The sequence below is a fragment of the Macaca thibetana genome, chromosome 18 (assembly GCF_024542745.1).
Source record: "Macaca thibetana thibetana isolate TM-01 chromosome 18, ASM2454274v1, whole genome shotgun sequence".
Classification (NCBI taxonomy): Eukaryota; Metazoa; Chordata; class Mammalia; order Primates; family Cercopithecidae; genus Macaca; species Macaca thibetana.
The window spans coordinates 18,293,656-18,301,384 of record NC_065595.1 but is presented as its reverse complement, the minus strand read 5'-3'; the positions used below and the strand labels follow the sequence as shown (position 1 = coordinate 18,301,384).

General features: G+C 41.2%; 1 protein-coding gene across 20 annotated transcripts in view; it reads right to left on the bottom strand.

Annotated features, from left to right (window-relative positions):
- RNF152 (ring finger protein 152) overlaps positions 1-7,729 on the bottom strand; it is an 86,440-nt gene that overhangs the window by 12,342 nt on the left and 66,369 nt on the right. The gene's annotated exons all lie outside the window — the stretch shown is intronic.

Below are 7,729 nucleotides of genomic sequence, written 5' to 3'. Positions count from 1 at the left end.
GAGACTTTTCCTTAACAACTGCACCCAGGACAACCACCCTCAATTGTAAATGAGGTTGAGGACAAAAATGTTTCATGACATTCTATCAAAACAGTGACCACCGATTTACTTATTAACCTTCTTTCCTTCCATACTATTTGCCTTAACTTCTACATAACAATGTGGGAAGCAGCTCAGCAGGGTGGGAAGAACTGACATTTCGGACTCAAAGAACCTTGGGCTCTAAGCCTAGCTCTGTCACTAACCAGCTGTGACACCAGACCAAAGTCATTTACCTTTTCTGAGGCTGCTTTCTCCCTGGCCAAGCAAGGATGATGGAGCTGTGGTTGAAGGTCAAGCGAGCTCAGGGGATCCACATACTTCCACACAGTGAAAGGTTCAGAGAGGACAGGGCTTGTTCTCCACTTCCTCTCCACTCAGTCTAGTGCTCTGCGCTGAGGCACAGAGCTGCCCAGAGGCCCTTCCTGGCTATCAAAGAGCTGCCACTTGGAACAGCCTAGGAGGAGGCACGCAAGTGTTCTTCCTGGCCCTGCCCCGAGACCTACGCACCATCATTTGTCAACAAAACCACTAGGCAATTTTACTCATAAATTTATGTTCCAAGTAATGTTCTCTTGATTTGTGTTAAGCTTCCTTAAAATTAGATTATCCTATTCAATTTCCAACTCTATCCAAGTAAGTTCTAGGCCTTACAATTCAAGCTGAACGTAAAAACAGAATGGGAAAAAGTTCCTATTTTCCACGCTCAGCCACTTAAGCCATTTTGACAGCAGCCTCTCTGATTTATGCACTGATGTGTTCTACATGAAGCCAGCCTGTACTGCATTCCAGTTTATTTTCTGGAGCATAATTAGTAATGATGATGATTCGTTAGGTCAAGAGAAGGAAATTTATGAGGCTATGGAGTGAAGCTAATGATAAATCATTCTTTCCAAACCCTTTCATCATAAAGTCTAAAGATGTGCGTCAACTATAGAAGAAAGAATGGAAACAAAGTCCACATAGACCAGAGAAGAAATTCAGAGTTCCCTATCAAGTGTGTTATAATAAACACATATCAGTGATTACTTTAGGGCAGGGGTCTGCAACCCCCAGGCCACCAAGCGTTACCAGTCTACAACCTGTAAGGAACCGGGCTACGCAGCAGAAGGTGGGCAGCTGGTGAGAGATAATCCCTGCCTGAGCTCCACCTCCCGTCAGATCAGCGATGGCATTAGATTCTCATAGGAGCATGAACCGTATTGTGAACTTCATACGTGAGATATCTAGGTTGCACACTCCTTATGAGGATCTAACTAATGTCTGATGATCTGAGGTGGAACAGTTTCATCCTGAAATCATTGCTCCCTGCCCATCCGTCCTGTGGAAAAATTGTCTTCCACAAAACCCATCCCTGGTGCCAAAAAGGCTGGGGGCTTCAGAGACCTGTGTTTGGCCTTGTTTACCTTACGGGAAGAGAAAGATGTGATACTCCAATAGAATACTCATTAAGATTTAAAGGGCAAGAGTACTTCAGTAGAATGCATAAGAACAAGTATATAAGAAAATATGTGAGAACAATTTTTAAATGTCACCACAATTTATTTGAAAATAACTTAAAGTCAAGGTCAAAGAGAAAAACAGACCACAAAGAGAAGAACAGTAGCTCAGGGAGGGCATTCTCAAAAAACGGATGGCTCCCAAGATAGAACTTATTTCAAACATAACCTCATAAAACAGCACCTAGTTACATAAATAATATTAATTGAGCAACACACAGATAAACAAAAGGGGTCTTTCTGTTGTTGTTGCTGTTGTTATTTTGAGGCCATAGATATTGGGTACTTTTGAAAGTCCTTTACAATAACAATTTACTTTCACAAAATAAAATTTCTTTTTAAAAACTATACATAATTTTATTCATCTTTTGAAAAGGTACGGGTGTGACAAAGTGCGCCCATTCATTTGGTAGGTGGTAAAATAGCAAAGCTCTCCAACATTGAATTTTTATAATCCCAGTTGCTTTTAGAAGTCCAGGGATATGAGCCCAAGGACAAAAAAAGCCAGTGAAGTAGATAATCCAGATCGTTTTACTCTGCTTACACTCTTAAGAACCTTCATACATTCTGCGACAGTGGGGTTAATTATGAAGCCTCTCTGTAGAATTGTGGCCTTATCTGATATTGATTACATCTGGCTGACCTTGAAGCGTTCCAGTTGATAGTCTCTATGAGGACCTTAAATTCAATGGTTGTGTTGGGAAAAAACTCAGATGCAGAGATTAAACTAGGCACTACGTTGCTTTTCTTTTCCTATTGAAATAGCACATCTTTCTGATACAGGCCATCTACTCAAATCTTCAATAAAATATAAATATTTGAAATGGGATTAAACAAAATAATCACAATTCCATTTCATCTGATATTTCAGCTGGCTTGCCAGCCACTTAGTTATATTGGATCTTAGCAAACACTCCAATTAGTGGCAAGAATGGGAATGCCCGGTGACAGATGTGTCATTGACTTTTTGTCCTCTGGTAGCAAAAAGCAATCCTTCCAGGACACAACTGCTGCATACATGCATCGTCCAACTGATGTAACTACAGTCATTGTTTTAATGGAGCAGGACTCTGACAAATCTCAACTGAGAATTCCATTGGCTCGAGCTCTAATATTTGCACAGTTTCCTCCTATGAGCATCCTGGTTTTGCTGTATTTGATGAAGCAAAGAATCCAGAAAGTGAAAACTGTCATTTATACATGTTTTTTGTTTTTTTGAGATGGACTCTCACTCACCCAGGCTGGAATGCAGTGGTGAAATCTCAGCTCACCGCAACCTCCGCTTCCTGGGTTCAAGCTATTCTCCTGCATCAGCCTCCTGAGTAGCTGGGATTACAGGTGTGCACCACCATGCCCAGCTAATTTTTTTTGTATTTTTAGTAGAAATGGGGTTTCGCCATATTGGCCAGGTTGGTCTCGAACTCCTGACTTCAAGTGATCTGCCTGCCTTAGCCTCCCAAAGTGCTGTGATTACAGGCATGAGTCACCATGCCCGGCCTTTTGGTTATTTAAGATGTTTAAATATTTAAACAGGGAATAGGGCAGGGGATGCTGACAGTACTGGAGGCCACCTGACCGAGGTGGCAGAGGCAGGCAGGATGGGACAGAGAGAATAACAGTGGCTGACCCAGACAAAAGCAGCACACCATCTAGAAGGCCAAGGTCACTCCAGGAACTCACCACACAACTGAAGGCCTGGCCCTGCCAGCACAGCCCGCTAGGAAAAGTGTGGGCCCAACTGGCCTGGCTGCAGCCTAGGTGCTGTCCCCATCTGCATGTGCCATGGAGCCAAGGGCATCCTGTGCCAGGGGACTCTGCTAGGGCATGTGCCAATTCTGTCACTACAAAACTCAACTCATCAAGCTCCACGGTCACCAGAGAGGTATTTACCCAGCCCCGGGTGCATTTCATTTACGTCAAATTAACAAACAATGAATGAATTTGACCCCTCCATGGTTTGGTGATGCATATTTAAAAATGAAAGTATATTGGAATCTAGACATTTTTAGGAATTAAAGCCACATGTCATTATTGCAATGAGTGATGATAACTACTGGTTTTTGTTTGGACATCTGCCAATCATTACTATTAGGAATCAGGAGATAAGGATTCTAGCTCTTATTCTGTCCTCACGTAGATAGGTTACCTTAAGCAAATAAACTCTAGATGAACCTCCTATTTCCTCCCCGACAAATGAGGACTCTGGACTAGATGGTCCCCTAAAGCACCTTCTAGTAAAAATATTCTGACCTAAATAATTGCTTAAAACACTGCTGGGTTTCCAACTGCATGGCAGTACTACCAGGCCACTTATTCTATGCTTCTCATCCCTGACAGATGATCTACAAATATTATCTTTTAGTGATCTGGCAAGAATGCACATTTATGTGAGATGGGGGAGTGGGCATGTAAACTACTTAGAAAGTTCTCCCTTTATGCCTTCAACTTAATGAACGCATCTAGCTAGAGCCCATACCCTAACAGAAAATGCTACAACTTCAATTTTTTAGCAACTGTCAAAAGAAAAACTCCTTCAAGTCTAATCAGTATCCTTCCCAGATGAAGAAAGATATTCCTAGTACCCAAACTTGTTACCAGATGAAGGGGTTCCCAACTCTACCTTGAAAAGAAGCTGCACAGTTTTCTGGCTTGTGCAGGAAGCCAAGGTTAGCACTGGCATTTATCAAACACATGGCTTTATCTTCATTTGCTCTGATCACTCAATGACAGTCAAGAAAAAGTTGCTCATGGTCATTAAAGAAGGAAAGAGCTACAAAAGACTGTCAGGAGATCCCCAGGCTCCCTGGAAAGAGGGAGTGATAAAAGATGCCAACAGACAGACAGACAGACAGGTAGAGCAAATAAAGATGATCAATTACCCTGACTGCTAGAATTCTGAATAGAGTTGAAATAACTGACAAATCAAGCACACAGGGAAAGCCAAAGAGATGGAAAAACAAAAATCCTACTAAGTCTTACCAGCAGCTGAACGGCTGCAAAGCACATAGTGGTGAGTAAGCAGATGTTTATTGTGAACTCACCTTGTGTACTCTTCAAGGCACTGGGGTTGCCATGGCAAACAAGAGTCCTACCCTCAAGGAGCCTGGATGTACAACCAGAAGGAAAGAACCATACAAAGAGAACCACGGGAAAGAGAGAAGGGTAGACAGAACACTGGAAGAAGACTCTTCTTCAACTGAGCCTGTATGTCCAATTGATCATACATAGGGATTAAGCAGAAACATTAAACAGAACTATCATCGCCTGTCAGAGCCAGAAAGCACATGTGGAATTTAAGGAGCCTACAAGCTGGCCCATTGTTCTTTCCACTCCGGAGATACTGGAGAGAGAAGAAAACTCAGGGGAAGGAAGGACAGTGGCATTTCCTCTATTTGATTAAACATCACAACTGACCCTGTCAGCATCATACAGGTAGACTCCAACCACAAACCTCAAGAGATGCAAGATATTAAGATGGTAACTTAAGGTCTGGAGGCAGCCACAGACCAGGGAAGCACACAAAGTCATCACTGGAAGTGAAGAGTTTGAGGGCTGACAGTTGTGCCTTAGGGGCTGCAAGGGCCTCCAAGTAGCTAGGCTCCCTTGGAAAGCAAAGGCCTCTCTCTGCTACAGCCCTCCAGTGCCCCTGCTCCTCATGTCCAAGATATACAGGGCCCCCAAAGGCCCAAAGTTACCATGTACAAATTTACATTTTAATAAAATGAACTACACATGTTCCCTATTCTTAATTTTTTTACCAACCACAAATTCCAGAACAAATTGAAACCTTAAGTCAATTTGTTGGCTTTCAAAAATATTTTCCCATTATATTTTATCTATGTCAGGGACCCACAACCTTTTCCTGGAAATGGGCAGGTAGTATATGCAGCTTCTAGGCTTTGAAGACCCTACAGCGTCTTTCACAGACACTGAACTCTGCCATCAAAGTGTGAAAGCAGTCATAGACAGTATCTCAAGGAATGAGCAAGGCTGTGTTCTGTGGGGACCAAATGGAAACCCCAGAGTTGGTATAAAGACTATTTTAAGCTGGAGGCATTTGAGACTCAATAGATGCAGAAAGAAGACTTGTGGAACATCCCTTATCTAACCAAAAGCAGAAACTTCTGAGAAATGAGAACTGCCATAAATTCCCTCTTTAGGGCAGGTCTATTTCCAGGGGAGAAACCAAGAGAAATCCACCATAAATCCCCTCTCCAGGGTAGTTTCATGGCCACAAAGAAGAGAGAAAAACCACTCACACATGCAAACACACATCTTACCACAAATCACAAACATTCTTATCTCCCGTTTGAACTCCTAAAAACCCATTTGTCTTTCCTAAAGATACCTATTTGTTCTTCCCATAGAGGCCTTTCTCACCCCCCTCCCTTTCCCCTACTAAGTTAGGTATGTAATCCTTACATTCATCTGGGCACACGTTGTATGCATCTATAAACTTTTTCTCCTCTTTACATGTTTTTGGTTACTTTCATTTGCATGTCCGTGACACTGAACCTAGGACAAGAACTTTTCCTCCCCAACAGTTCTAATGAAACTGCATTTATTAAAACAGGCTATTATTTGTTGACCTCAGATCTATACCATTTTCCATTAGCCCTTTCCTGATTCTCCTAAATTTAGTATATTACTCTGGAGACACCTACCTGGAAATCAGCTTGTTGCTCTAACAGTGGTTACCTTACCTGAGTTTTCTGTCAAGATCCAGAATGCAAAATATTTTCAAAATTATTGTGCATTCTATTTTGGAGACAATAAGGCTTACAGATGCAATTTTGTTTTTAAGTAACTGTTTCCAGACAACCAGAAAGAGCTGAGCAAAGAACATAAACAACGGCCATTATTTGTCATTATTGAGAACATATAGGAAGGGGTCCAAGCTTTCTTCATCCTTTGAAATAGGGATCTATTATTTCAACAATATGTGCAATGATACCAAAAGTCATAATGATAGCTCCAGATTAAAGCTAATTCCTTATCTGATGAAACTCACAAAGACATGATAATAAATTCCTCCTTACAGTCTGAACTTTGGCCATAATTCCCGTGTTCCCTTGCATAGCTATAGCAGGCTACAAAGTAGCTGAATAAATTTCGATTTGGCCAGGTTAATCTCACTCTACACAGCAGTATCGTATGGTGGTTCACCCTGACAATCAAGAAGGGACACTGAATAAATTGCCCAAACACATTCAGTATTCCTTCAAAATACTAAAGAACACGTACGATTTATGATGAGTAGAGCTTCATTAATTTGAGGTACCCTAAGACTGGAAGGAGATGCATAGAGGGAAAATCTTGGCTCAATGAAAAAACAAACAACAATAACAACAAAAACCTACCTAATTGTTAAGACTCATTTACTTTCACACATTAAAAAATATGTATTTCTTTAAATTTCCTCAAATTACCCAGAGAACATTCTATAGTAACATTTGGAAAGAATGGTAAAGTAAAAGCCCAGTGGGTTTTATAGATATCTCTTTAAATAAGTCTATTCAAAAGCCATTCATAACCTCATTTTCTTTGAGCACAGAGTGTTTATTGCTGCAATTTCTCTACCTACCCTCAATATTGATGATTCATCGCACGAGTTAAGCCTTACACTGAAGTTGCAAAGAATTCCTAAAGGCATTGGTACTAAAATTAAGCACTACAGGGAGTCAGCTGTCAGTCTGCTCATTACTTCTGCTTTTTCTTACTTCCAGCTGCAGTAACTCAATGAGGGTTGATTTTCCATTTAGGCAAGGTAACAAGGAAAGAAAAAAGTACAAACCTTGAAACTAGATATGGAACAGCAGTGCAACCCAACACCATCCATCATTAATCCACCTTTTCTAACCTAACAAAAAAAAACCAGATTTCTCCTCTTGCTTTCTTAAATTTATTTTGAGGCAAAGTGTATCAGCAATAAAATGCACATATTTTCAGTGTACAGTTCAACCAGTTTTGACAAATGTACTCACCTGTGTAACCACTATGCCAATCAAGATATTTCCTCCACCCCAAAAGGTTCCCTTGTGCCTCGTGCAGTTCATCCATCTACCCCTATCTCTGCCACGAATGGCCACTGCTCTGCTTTCCAGAGCATTTGAATTTGTGTTTTTTTCTTCCTTCCTTTCTTTTTTAAGAGACGGGGTCTTGCCATGTTGCCCAAGCCAGTACAGTGACTA